The sequence below is a fragment of the Sus scrofa genome, chromosome 4 (assembly GCF_000003025.6).
Source record: "Sus scrofa isolate TJ Tabasco breed Duroc chromosome 4, Sscrofa11.1, whole genome shotgun sequence".
In the NCBI taxonomy this organism is placed as follows: domain Eukaryota; kingdom Metazoa; phylum Chordata; class Mammalia; order Artiodactyla; family Suidae; genus Sus; species Sus scrofa.
In genome coordinates, this window is record NC_010446.5 from 124,656,491 (window position 1) to 124,670,871 (window position 14,381).

The 14,381-nt window shown below is 48.1% G+C and overlaps 1 long non-coding RNA gene across 1 annotated transcript in view; it reads left to right on the forward strand.

Moving 5' to 3' along the window:
• Nucleotides 366–14,381, forward strand: part of LOC110260382 — a 43,343-nt gene continuing 29,327 nt past the window's right edge. Inside the window, exons 1-2 of the long non-coding RNA XR_002343616.1 lie at nucleotides 366–665; nucleotides 3,815–3,862. This is a non-coding gene — a long non-coding RNA (uncharacterized LOC110260382). The remainder of the gene's footprint in view (nucleotides 666–3,814; nucleotides 3,863–14,381) is intronic.

Here is a 14,381-nt window from a genome sequence, read left to right on the forward strand (position 1 = left end):
TAGAAAAAAAAAAGTACGCCTTCATTTACGTATTTATTATTTTGGCCAGCCTGCAGCATGTGGAAGTTCCTGGGCCAGTGATGGAACCCAAGCCACAGCCGGAAGTTGAGCCACTGCAGTGACAATGAGGGATCCTTAGCCTGCTCGCCAGCCACAAGGGAACTCCCAAAAGATTCTGGTTTAAGAGTATGTTAACAATGACTGGAGAAAGGGAGTCCAATCTGTAATGGGTGTCAGGTACTCAATTTACCTCCTGAGTCTCTGTTTCTTCCCTTGAGAGGTGAAGAATTTCACTTGAGTCCCCCCCCCCCCCCTATAGTTTGCATTCTTTTTACATTGAAAAATAAATCAAATATTCACTTTTTTTAAAGTTCTTTACTAGAGGCTTATTTTCATTACATTTAAGCTTTACTTTCCTCACAAGCAGCACCTCCCAGCCTCACATGTGATATCAACAAAGATCAATAAAAGAGGTTATCTTTAGCCACAGACACACAAAGCCTCCCAATCAGCAGCAGGAGTCTCATTCCCCTCACCTGTAGACTTGCAGGCCCCAGATGCACCTCACCATCAGCCAAGCTCTTAAAGGGAGGGGAAGGGTGGAGAACGTCAGACCCTCCGAGTTTCAATCCCTGCTTTGCCACTCGCGAGTTGTGAGATCTTGGGTAAGTCATTCCACATTTTTGTAGCGATGATAACGCATTCTGGGTTTATGCTAGTTGTGAGAATTGCTAGACAGTGGGCCGGTAGAGTTAACCACAGTGCCAGGCACATTGTAAGCATCTCGTTCAGCCTTAAGCTGCATGAACTGGCTCACCCACACCCCAGGACAGACAAGCTGCTCAGAAAACAGTATTTCCGATAGGGTCCCAAGTACTAGCGCCGTGCCTTTATTTTAGATGAACTCTAGGACTAAACATATAACTACTTCACAATTTGTCTCCAGGGTCCATTGTTTTGAGAGCCTTACGAAGAGCCTTTAGGGAAGATGTAATTTCCACATCTCTGATTATGTACAACCACCCACCCCAAACCAAGACGAGCTTTTCGGCCTCCCGCTCTGGCCTGCTTCCCAGCTGTTCACGTTCCCTCCGGGATTGTTAGAAGCTCCACTAGCTCCGCAGGAGCCGGAGGAAAGTAAACAGCCCGGCCAGGCGGGCACCCCACCCACCATTTTATTTTCCTAAATCACTCCTTTAGCTAATATTTCAGGGACAGACACGCGACGCATCTGGCTCCAACCAAATATTTTCAGTCAGTCGGATTCCAAAGTAAATATTTGCCAGTTCGATCGCTGCAGCTCTGGCGGCCTGAAGCGGGGCGCCATTAACCAGCTTTCAATCAGGGCCGCGCAGCTGGAAGGTGTCGCGCCGTCGCGGCCCCGCCCCTTCCCGTGAGCCCCCGCGCAGGCGCCGCCCCCGCACTTCCGGTCCCGACTGGGGGGGACCGGAACCTGCCCCGAGCGGGCACCTGCCCGAGGCCAGGGCGGCGAAGCCGGGGGCGGGGCTGCCTGCTTGCCGAGTTGCTCTCTTGCCAGAGAGGGTTTCTTTTTCAGCAGGTGTTTACTTAAGTATCTCGACTTGTGGAGGGTGTGGCTGTGGCCTTTGGAGGTGGGGAGACACACCAGGGAAGGGTTGGGAAGTCTCCAGGACGCGGGGTGATAGACGTGGTTTGAGGTGGAAGGCCTAGAAGATGCCTCCTAAAGCCTGTTCCAAATGCTTGAATTGCTACCTTAAGCGACTCCTATCATTGTTCCAAGGCTTTTGAGCTGACTGCATAAACAGGGCCCTGGGTTATCAAGTCGTTTACACGTGGGTGAGAAAGTTTTCTCTTAAAGAGTTTCATTTTATGCCATTTTATGGAGGAAGACTAATAAAGGAGGAAGGAGAAGACAGGAAAATCAGGAGTGGGGGGGTTTGTGATAGAAGCAAACATCCTGCCTCATCCTGTGGCAAGGCTTCTTCATCTTTTAGGGGTCCTTTTGGGACCCCATGAAAGTTTCCCCAGGAAAAGATTTGTGAACACAATATTTTGCCTATAATTTGAGGAGATTCGCAGATCCCAAGGACCCATCTGCAGACTCCCTTGAGGCCAGGTGAGGAACCCTGGTGACCTGGACCTGAGGACAGGGACCGTCTTGTCTGCGCAGGGGCATCACTAGGGACAAGAGAATAAGGCATTTCCTGCGGGTACAAAATTTAAGGGGCATCAGGAAGTTCAGAAATGGAGATTAATGTTTTAGTGAAATATTTTAAACAGTCAAATGTGCAGACTATGGCCATGGCTTGTCGCCTTTTGTAAACAGAATTTCTTTGGAACCAGGGCAAGGATTCGATGAGATGGGTGAGGCAGGTTTGAACAAGTGCAGTCTGTGTGTGTGTGTGTTTTGGCTGCACCTGTAGCATGCAGAAGTTCTCAGGCCAGGGGTGGAAACCTAGCCACAGGAGTGACAACACTGAGTCCTTAATTGCTAGGCTATCAGGAATCTCCCAATTCTGTCTTTTTTTTTTTTTTTTTTTGCCTTTTTATGGCTGTTCCCACAGCATATGGAGGTTCCCGCGCTAGGGGTCTAATCAGGGTTGTAGCCACTGGCCATGCCAGAGCCACAGCAACACGGGATCCAAGCCTCATCTGTGACCTACGCCGCAGTCACAGCAATGCCAGATCCTTAACCCACTGAGCGAGGCCAGGGATCGAACCCGCAACCCATGGTTCCTAGTTGGATTCGTTAACCACTGAGCCATGACAGAAACTCCCCATTCTGTCTTTATTTGAAAATGTTATATTGTGTATTTTGTTCATGGATTTTTAATTTTTAGTAGTGCATTAAAGATACTGTGTTTTAATGCTGAGTTTTTTTATGCTCCGCCTTTAATTTTGCTCCTGACACCAGTGCCCCGTTTACCTTACCCTAGCCCCAGCCCTGCTTGTGTCCAAGACACTGTTCAATTAAAAGTCATATGTAAGGGCACACTTGCTGTGTTCTAGCCCTTGAGCCCCTGCATTTACAGACAGCAGAGGCAGTGGGCAAGCTCTAGTCCTGGCTCTGCCATATTCTGCTGGATGACCTTGGCCAGGTCATTTGACTTTTCTGAACCTGCAGAATGAGGGTGCAGGGTACTTTCCAGTTTGGGCAATCCTGTGATTCCATGACTTTGAAAGAGACAACTAAGCCAAATTGTTCCCTAGAGAGCAGAGCCCTCAGAACCCAATTCCACAACCAGCCTTCTAGGATTCCCTTGATTTGCCTCATTGATGGAGGGGCTTTGCCTGCTATAGACTTTCATGTGTCTTCATGGAAGGCCCGTGAGTATCAGATCTCCTGAACTGGAGTACTGATTGCTAGAATCAAAGATTTGAGAGCTGAAGAGAGTAGAGTGCATGGAGATAATTTTTAAGGAAATGAGGCTGAGGCAGGTGAGGTCAGTTGACCAAGGTGATACCAGTGTCAGATTTAGAAATAAAACTCCATTCTCTGATTGCTCTAGTTCTCTTTCTGCCTCACCATGAGATAGGACGCTTGCCTTCCTACTTCCCTCCAGAGAATTTCCTAAAAGTACTTTGAATATTCTTTCATAATGGTCTTTCCTCCTCTGTGTTTTGCTAGTTTCCTCCTCACAGTGCTGTTCCCTCAACAGTTCACCCTCTTCTGAAGGACGGGAGCCAGAATTTTTCATCAGTGTCTTCCCCTCCACGTCTTCCCTCTCCCAACCTCATTTTGGATGATTTAACTTCTCTGGGGATTTTTTTTTTTTTAACTGCTACAAGGTATATAATCTTAGCAAGTTAATTTCCTCCTTGTTTCTTTTGAAAGGTATTTTTAAACTTGGAGAGAAGAAGTGATGCATGACAACTGTATCAGGTGGGTACTGTTACTATTCCTACGTTACTGATGAAGAAACTGGAGCGCTAAAAAGCTAAGTAACTTGCCCAACATCTACAGCTAAGTATCAGAACCAGGGTTCACATCCAGGCGCCCTGACTCCAGGCTGTACTCTTCACCAGAACAGTGTGTGGTCTGAACAGTTCTGCAATGGGGATCTTGGGGATTCTTGGGCAGCTTTTTTTTTTTTTTTTTTTTTTGGTGGCCACACTTGTGGCCTATGGACGTTCCCAAGCCAGGGATTGAATCTGAGCCACAGCTGTGATCTACGCTGCGCCTGTGGCGGTGACAGATCCTTTAAGCCACTGCCCTGGGCCGGCAATTCAACTCATGCCTCCACAGCAACCCAGGCATCTGTAATCAGGGTCCTAACCCCCCGTGTCACAGCGGGAACTCCAGAATGTCTTCTTTTTATTTGTTGGTACGCGCTGTAGCTGGTTGTCCAAGATGGTTTTCTATTTTCTAAAGAAGAAGAAAGGTAGAAAGAAGAGAGAGGATCACAAAACTGAAATCCTTCTGCCGGGCCTTCACCAGGCATTCCTGACCCGCTTCCAGTTCTGTGGGCTTCTTGAAAAGACACAAAGTTCCTTTTTTCAGTTTTGTGTCTTTTGAAAGTAAAATCCCCACCCTATGTGTTTATACATTGTTCCAGGAAAGATTTAAGGTGGTTCACAAGGATTATAAGATACAAGTAAATGGCATAAATTAAAAGAGTATGGCATGATCCAGCAATTTCCCTCCTAGGTATTCGTGCTTCAGAAATAGTTACAGGGGCTTACAAGGATAAATAGTCAAGGGTTTTTATTGTATCTTTTTTGTAATTGCACAAAAAATTGTGGGCAATTTAAATGCATATCAGTGAGGAAATGGCTGAATACATAATAAATATACTTTGTTAAACTGGTAACATGGGAAGATGTCAGTAAGTGTGGAATTTAAAAAGTAATTTTTTACTTAATTAAAGGAATTATTTTTTGGCCACATCCATGGCATGTGAATGTTCCTGGCCCAAGGATCAAACCCTCACCACAGGAGTTCCCACTGTGGCTCAGGGGGTTAAGAACCCAACTAGTATCCCTGAGGTTGTGGGTTTGATCCCTGGCCTCCCTCAGTGGGTTAAAGGATCTGGCGCCGCCATGAGCTGTGATATAGGTTGCAGATGTGGCTCCGATCTGGTGTGGCTGCGGCTGTGGTGTGGGCGGCAGCTGCAGATCCAGTTCAACTCCTAGTCTGGGAACTTCCATATGCGTAGGTGTGGCCCTAAAAAGGAAAAACAAACAAAACCCTTGTCGCAGCAGCAACCCAAGCCTGATGCAGGGACAATGCTGGAGAACTCCAACATGTAATTTTTTGAACCATATTTGTAGAATGACTATTTTTATATGGTGCACTGAAAAAGGTTTGGAGGCATATACTCCAAATTATTAACCATGGTTGCCCACAGGCATGGAAGTGATATTAGGAAAGGGTGAGAGGGCTTTCAATCAGGATGACTCCATTGTATTTCAGGGTTAAAGGACAAGGGTTTTTTGAGCACCATGGCTCAGGTCCAGCACATCCTGAACGTTCAGCTGTTTGTTGAATTGATTAAGAAGCTGGATCTTATCTTCGGTATATATTGGTAATTTAAAGTTTATTGCTGACACAGTAAATAATCATCTAGGAAAAAAAAAAGAGAACTCCAACTCTTCCAAGTCAGCCTCTGCCAAAAAAGTATCAAAATTGTTTCTCTGACATTCAGACTACTTTTAACTATTTTCAATGCATAGTGTTAAAGTAAACTCCCTATTTACTCTGGAGAAAATCATTATTGACACTTTTTAAATTGGTGCTTGGAGTTAGTTCTCTTGTGGCTCGGCGGCTTAAGGATCTGGCATTCACTGCAATGGCTCAGGTTGCTGCTGTGGCCTGAGTTTGATCCCTGGCCCAGGAACCTCTGCATGCCCTGCCCTGGGAGTGGCCAAAAAAGGTAAAAGAAAATAAAAATTGGTGCTTGATGAAGTATTTTATCACCTCCACCATTATCCCAATGGGGGGAACAGTTTAAACACCTTTTTCTCATTTCAAAGTGAATTATGTGGAAAATAAGAAAAAGTGTAAAGAAGAAAACAGCCTGTAATTCCAAACCCTAAAGATAAGAACTGCAAACCTTTAAATGTTCTTTCCCATCTCGTTTGTATATATGCAGCATTTTTTCGTAGGATATACAGAACATTTGAATCATTTTTAAGTGTACAATTCAGTAGCACTAGGCACATTCACATTATCGTGCATCCATCATGATTTTCTCTCACCAGGACTTTTTCATCATCCCAACTGAAACTCTGTGTATCTGTTCAGTAATAACTTCCCATCCTTCTCCCCCCCAGATCCTACTTACCACTATTCTACTTTCTGTCTCTGTGAATTTGTTATTTCATATAAGTAAAATCATACAATATTTGTCCTTTCATTTCTGCTTATTTCACTCATCGCTATGTTTTTAAAATTCATCCTTGTTGTGGCATGTATCAGAATTTCATTATTTTAAAGGTGAACAAAAGCCCGTTGCATGTGTGCACATTTTGTCTATTCATTCAAACATCAAGGGACATTTGGGTTATTTCCACATTTTGGCTGCTGTAAATAATGTCGCTATGAACATTGGTGTGTAAATCTCTGTTCCAGTTCCTGATTCCGGTTATTTTGGGTTTGTCCCCAGAAATGGCATTTCTGGATCATACGCAAATTCTGTGATTGATTTCGTGACGACTGCTCTACTGATTTTCACAGCAGCTGCACCATTTGACATTCCCACTAGCAGTGCACAAGGGTTTCAGATTTCTTCATTCTTCATTCTTGACAACACTTGTTATTTACCTTTAAAAAAAAAAAAAAAAAAAGTCTCCATCCTAATGGGTGTGAGGTGGACTCTCACTGTGGCTTGATTTGCGTTTCCCTGGTGACTGCTGATATGGAGCACCTTTTCGTGTGTCTGTTGGCCATTGCTATCTGTTCTTTGGAAAAATGTCTCTTATGTCCTTTGTCCACTTTTTATACTTGTCGTTGCATTGTAGGAGTTGTATATATTCTTAATATCAGTCCCTTATCAGATAGATGGTTTGCAAATATCTTCTCCCATTCTGTAGAGAAAACTTTCTTTTGATGGTGTAGTCTGCATAATATTTTTTTTTTTTACTTTTGAAGAAATCCAATTTATTTTTTCTTTTGTTGTCTGTGCTTTTGGTGTCATATTCACGAAATCTTTGGTAAGTCCAATGTCATGAAACTTTTGCCTATTTTTCTTCTATAAGTTTTATAGTTTTTTAGGTCTCACCTTTAACTTTGATCCATTTGGAGTTAATTTTTGGGTATGGTGTAATTTGAGAGTCCGGTTTCAGTCTTGTGCTTGCGGATATCCAGTTTTCTGGGCACCGTTTGTTGAAAAGACTTTTTTTTCTATTGTCGTGCTTTTCTGATGCCAGGCTTGTTCTGGCTGCAGCCGGGGCTGCTGCTCCAGGCTTTCCTCACCCTCACAGGTGTGGGCTCCATTGTAAAGTTACTTCACTGGGAACAAAATGGAGCCATTATGAGCTTTGTCCAGTACAGAAACATGGGGGCCCAGAAGAGCCTAGTGAAAGGGGTGGTTCCAGTATTGACCATACAGAGCTACTCAGTGAAAGCAGTTTCATTTATCGCTCAATGGGGATGATGAGAAGACCTCCTCACTTTGCCTTGCAGTAGCGTAAATGCTGGAGGAGTATTATGAGGGCTGATGTTCATTACTGCGGCTCATGTTTATGAGGCGAGTACTGTGTGTCAAATAGTTCACGTGTATTTTTTTTCATTTAATACTCAAGCAGTCTTATGAGGTAGATGCTATCATTTTTATCCCTTTAACCATCCCTAAGCTGCTTTTGTGGTCTGTAAAATGAAGAAAATTATATTTACCATGCAGAACTGTTGTGAGGATTAAATGAGAAGCGTGAACGTTACGGGCCTGGCGAAGACGATGCACACAGTAGATGCTTACTAGACAGCAGGTGCTTTCCTTTAGTCCAGGAGATGACTCCAGTAAGCACAGACTACATCACATGACGATTCTGCTTGGTTTCTAGTCATCTCGAGTTTCCTCATCCTTCCCCTTCAAGGTGACAGGTACTGATTATGCGGGTCCGATAGGAAAGTCTGATGCCCTTTATGTATGAGACAGAAGTACCTTGTAATCATCTGCCTGCAAGGCCAAAGTCAAGAGACTGTTGAGTATCAGCCACCAGGACGACTTCCACAGTCACTCATCAGCTGGGACGTCAGCAGGCAGGGCAGCCGCAGTCCTGGAAGCAGCCGGCTGTGTGTTTTGGTCCAGTGTGTTAGCGATGCTTTAACACGTCAGCATTTTGGCCGGTAAAGTGCCGTTTCCGTAAACCCTTCTCCATTTCACTGCCTTTACTCCTCCCTTTTTAAAGTTTTTAGATTCTTTTAAAATAACGATTACAGTGAAGTACCACTGCCCGCGGCCAGACTAGAAGAGACAAACAGGCTGAGACTAGTCATTACATTCGCGGAGTCCTCAGTGGCTGTGCTTATGCTGGCTTAGATTTTCTGGATATTATTTGGACACTCATTGGATGGATCCAGGCCACTTATTTCTCTTTAGCGGCGGCTGATAACTGACAGTGGAGTCAATTCCTGTGCCGAAGTGGCAGCTGGACCCTCCCTGGAGCCTCTCTGCAATCCCTTCACTTACTGCTAATTGCCTTCCTAATTCCCCGCAGCAGCTGGTGTAAGTAAACCTTTTCCACTCTCCTCCGTGCCTTAATCTTCTCCCTGCTCTGAGCGGCAGGTGACTGTGAGTCCTCTGTCAGTGCTCCCTCCCGTGGCCTCGGGCCTCTGCCGTCCTCCACCGCGCCCCCCGGGGGGCCTGGTCCCCAGGTTCCCCTTGGCGTCTGGCTCCTTCATTGACTCCCTCTCTCCCAGCTTCAGTCTCTCCTCTTTTTCCTTCACTCATAAACAAGCTCAGATAGTCCTCAGCCTGTAGAAGCGTAAACCTATTTCCCTTGAAGTCAATTCCTTTCTCCTTTCCTTACTGGCAAGTTTTTAATTTTTTTCCTCATCACAGAAGAAATAGAGTAGTAGAAAACTTGGGAAGTGGAAATAATGGAACATGTTTCGAACACCCGTAGTCCCCCTTCGGGAGGTCGTCATCAGTGTCCACATCTGGTTTATGGCCTCCCAGTCTTACTTCTGTGACATGTCCTAGTCCTTGATTTCAACATCAGGAGCATTCTGGATAGCTGCTTTGTGAGCTGACACTTTTCCTGTGTCGGTAGGTTTTCTACCATAACATGATTTAAATTGCATTAAAAATCTCCACTGTATGGATGCACTGTCAGTTATTTAGCCATTTTATTTTTATTTTTTTGTGTTTTTGCTATTTAGCCATTTTAAACCGTAATCATAGGGTTACCTCCAACTATGTTTGCAAATAAGTCTTTTCACGTCTTCCTGATTATTTATTTAGTATACATTTCTGAAAGGAAGTTCCTGAGTGTACATTTTATTGCAAAATACAGACATTTTTGCAAGAGTAGCCTGCTCTCATCACTTCAGCTGTTAACTCCCATGCACTAATTTCTGGGCAGTCCTGGCCCTTCCACGGTTCCTGAAGCGGTTCTGTCAGAGGTTAAGGTCAGCACTGATTCCTAATCACCAGCCTTCCCAGGCTTTGTCCAGCCTGGTCTCTTTGCAGCAATAGCCCCTTTCCATCCTTTTCTTTAAGACATGTTTTTCCCGTTATCTTACCTGAGTCCTTTAACCTCTCTGGTAACACATTTCAGGCTCTTCCCTGGCGCCTTTTCCTCTGCCTGATCTTTGGCTTGTTTCCTGCTCTTGGGATTTTCAATTGTGGGGTTAATGCCGCTGCCACGTAGATCTCAGCATCAGTCTGACCTGCCGGGGTCTGCTGGTCTCTGCCTCGCATCTCACTGCTCTTCACAGACAGCTCCCTCCCTCCATCCACCTACAAGCTCTATGCCCCAGTCATTCCAAACTGGGTGCATTTCCTATGCCTTTGATCATGCTGCACCCTGTGCTTAGAAATTCCTGCTCCCCTTCTTCACGTGATGAGGTTTTATTTGCCCTTCAAAACTCACCTTTTGGGGAATCTCGACGGCGCGCCACTTCCACTCTTTTTACCTCTTGCCCCTTTGGCTGGCTGCCTAGGGTGGCCCTTCTCCGTTCTCTCATGGTCGTGTTTCCTTCTTTGTGCTGTGTTAGGACTGATGGCTCCTCTGGCCTGTGAACTCCTGGAGGTGGGATTGTGACTCTGAGGGTTATAGCCCCAGAATGTAGCACTGCCCCTTGTCATCCAGCAGAGACGTGGAGGAGACATCTTCCACCCCTTAGCCAGATCCTTCGCTGACCTTCCTCTGGGAATCCGCCCCCTGCGTTGCTCTTGAACCACAGCTCTGGATGGGCCTGACCTAAGCCCTGCCTCAGGGGAGGTCCTGAGGCCGCATTACCCAATTACAGCAAATGAAAGAATCCTCTGGGTTTTTTTGGTGGGGGGGAGAAAAGCTTTCTCTCTCTCTTTGTTTTGTTCTGTGACAGTTATTAGAAGGCGTGTTTCTCTTCCCCTAAAAGACGTAGTAGAAAGATTGAAGGTAGCGTTGTTTACCCATTTTGCCAGCAAGAAGGGGTGCCTGGAACTGCCTGCGGGCTGTGGAAGATGAAGCCGGCATCCTGGAAGACAGAGCAGAGACACAGGGCGAATCGACATATGTATGCGTGTATTACTGTTATTATCATGTAACAATCATGCGCGTGACGTTTCTGATGTGCCAGGTGCTGGTCCACGTGCTTTATAACTAGTAATTCATCTGATCATATCAAGCTTATGAAGTAGCTCTATGGTTACCTCTATCTTATGGTGGAGAAAAGCATTGTACAGAAAAGCTCGATAACTTGCCTGAGGTCACACAACTCGTACGTGGGGATTTGAAGCTGGGCTTAGTCACCAATCTTACGCTGTCCCTCACGGTACATTGTCACCAAAGAAGGGCTTAAGGCACAAGGCTTCCTCCGAAGGCAAACAACTATTCAGTGTAATGTCCTTTATCGTATTTGAAATCTCCGTGACTCCGGGACCTGGATGCAGAAGGCGGGAGTCACTCAGGCAGGCTTATGCCCAGGCCCACAGCTAATTAACACTCAGCCTCTGGTGTCTGAGCAGGACTTTTACTTCAGAGGGAAGTGTCTAGCAGCTTCTGAACAGAGATGCCTAAAGGCCTTGGGCCTCTGGGGCAATAGTGAGTGACAGACCCAGCGTCTGGGTCATCAAACCCAGGAGTCTTTCCACCTCCCTTGGCCCTGAAAGGGCTGCTAAGGCTCTAGGGTGTACGTGGAGGGAGTCGGTCTCCCAGGCTTCTGGAGGAGGCTAACACAGGCTTGGAGAAGCCTCGCCCAGCCCAGCTTGCCCATGTCTCCTTCCTCAGGCAGCTGTGACTCGCCGCAGTGGCTTCCCGGCCCCTCCCCAGCCCACAGGAGCTCTGGTGGCTTTGTCGCGGCAGGACCTGCCGGCCAGAACGCACCTGTGGGGCAGAGTCATCTCTGGAGGCTCCGGAGCCCCGCGGCCCAGCCTTCCGATGGCTGAGTTTGGGTTCTTGTGGGCAGTCGTGAGCACCTTGGGCTGGGGGCGGGCACCGTGGAGCAGGGCTGGGGGGAGCCGAGGGACTGCTGGAAGGAGAGGCCGTGGTGGGGCGAGGCCGGTTCACGGGGGTGCTGCACCTTCCGTCCACATGTGTTCGCTGATGCTTCCGAGATACTGTTTGGTCTGTGAGGGCAGGAATGCCAGGCTGGAGAGAGGCGCTGATGGTAGTGATAACTGTTTTTTACCCAGACTGTTCATGTTCAGGGCCGTACATACACTGTCATATGCTCCTCCAGCGAGTCTGTGACATGTGAATAGTCGCTTGTCTAGATTAGACCATTGGAAAAAGAAACCTGACGCTTGGAAAGGTTGCCTGTAACCACCGAGGGAGGGTTGGGGTTTGAATCCAGTCCCAGATGAGTGTATCTCGAGCCTGTGCTAAGCTGTCTAGAAAATAAAAACTCCGCATCCATCATCAGAGACCTCCCAGCCCCTGTGTGCCTCTGCTCACTAGTCCAAAGTCCCCTCTTGTCACTGCCCGTCTCACTCTGCTCCAGACACACTGAAATACTAGCAGTTCTAGCATCTTCGTCTTGCCTCTTACCTCCAGAGCTTTATAGATGCTGTCTTCTCGGCCTGGAATACCTCCCACTCCCTGCGCTCCCCTGCTCACTCCGTGTCATTCTTCGGGTCTCGGCTTGCTGGTCCCCAGGCTCTCCAAGACTGGGGGTCTCACGCTTCTGCTGGGTAGGGGGCATTTGCACTTCCATTTCCCCCTCTTCTCTTACAGGAAGTTCTTGGACTTCTTGTTGGGACACTCACTTCTCCCCAGGCTTAGTATGATGGACACCCGCAGGTCCAGGCCCTGGTCTGATTGTTTAATCCAGTCGGCATGTCTCATTCTGACACTGATGAGGTCAGAAACAGGGGTGTGTATACTCAGAATCAAGGAACCAGAAGTCTTAAGTTACCAGGACCGGTCCGCTCACAACCAGAGGAGGGGACACAGTGCAGAGGGCCGGGCTGGGGGTGGGGGCAGCAGAGGGCTGGGGCGCCGGCCGTGGAGGGAGAGGGTGAGAGGATAGTTTGAGCCCGGCTGGCGAGGCGAGAAGGCTGTGAGGATGATGGACTGGGAGAAAGAGGAGGGATCAAGGCTCTAGTGGTTTCAGAGGCTGAGGAGCAGGTGCACAGCTAGAGGGTTGGGAGCCTGTGCTGGAGAACGGCTTGGGTGGCAGTGGTGCCATGCACGGTGTGGCTGTGGCAGCAAGTGATGGGCCATCAGGGTGACTCGGTGCCTGCAGGGGAAGGGGGCCTCCTCCTGCCCACTCACCGGCCCCAGAGGGTACAGGGAAGGGGGCTGGGACGTGGGGAAGCTGCTGTGCCCCAACAGTGTGGGCCCCAGGGGGGTTCCGCTGGAAGGGAGTGTGGGACTCTGCATCTCCCCTCATCTGGTCTGAGTCCACCCGCTGAGCCATGTAGACACACATGTAGGAGAGAAGCGTGGTATCGCTGAGGGGGCTTCAGGAGTGCTGTGTTAGGGGCCGACAGGTCTCGGGGAGAGAAGAGAGCCCTCTGTGAGGTGAGGGATCAGGGGCATTGGCAGGAGTCCAGGGAGAGCTTTGCAGGGAGGAGAGGCAGCTGGCGTTTGGGAGGAGAGGCGTAGGAGAGTGCCAGCTTGAGAACACTGGACAGAAAAAATGAGAACGCTTACATTTCAGGAGTTCCCGTCGTGGCGCAGCGGAAACAAATCCGACAAGGAACCAGGAGGTTGCCAGTTTGATCCCTGGCCTCACTCGGTGGGTTAGGGATCCGGCGTTGCTGTGGCTGTGGTGTAGGCTGGCAGCCCCGAGCCTGGGAACCTCCATATGCCACGGGTGCGGCCCTAAAAAGACGAAAAGAGAGAGAATGCTTACATTTTTGACAGTGACTTAAGTTTGCAAGCGGTAACATCTGGGCATGAGGGGACCATCTGGATTTCTGGGGTCAGGTGGCCTTGGGGGCCACCCAGGCTGGGGCTCCAGAGTAGCTTGGGCTGGTGCTAGGGCTGCTGACTGTGGGCCAGCCCACAGTCCGGCTCTGGGTGTCAGAGGCCATACCAGGAATTTCCAAAGACCTAAATATTCGGAGCCGCCACAGCCCCAGAGAGCCTGCTCCGCCTCGGAAGCCTCTGTGCCTCGATTCTCAGGCTTCCAGGATGAAGCCTGGGCTCGGACCCCACCATCACTCACCCTGTCGACGGCTGGAGACAGCCCTGCTGCTCACAGTGCTGGCAGTCATGCTCCTCGAACGTCCATTGTGATTTAAAATCTCTCATGTTTGAGGCCGACTTTTCTCTGTTGACAGTGGGCTGGGTTTGGCCTGGTCATTAGGTGTGGAACTCCCGGCTTGTGGTAAATCCTGATTGGAAAACAGTATAAACATATTTCCTGGTAAATGGGTAAACATATAGAGAGATGGTGGTTGTTCCCCTCCCGTCACCAGCACACCGTAGAAGCAATTGGAAGCAATTTAGGTGTGCTCAGCATCTGGCCCTCATAAAAGGCCTCGAGTGAGTCATGATTTTGCACCAACAGAGAAGGCTTGTCTCGCTTGTGGAGAGAATTGTATTTGCCTCCCATTTTGCCCATGAATCTCTCCACTGCTTTATGATGATCAGTCTGATTTGTGTGCCGAGAGACTGGTGAGTTAAGAATTTGGGGAAGGGGGGAGTCCCCTTTGTGGTTCAGTGGTTCATGAACCTGACCAGGATTCATGAGGCTGGGGAGTCGATCTCTGGTCTTGCTCAGTGGGTCAAGGATCCGGCGTTGCTGTGAGCTGTGGTGTAAAAAGAAAAAAAAAGAATTTGGGGGAGGGGAGCAAGAAGAAGAGGAG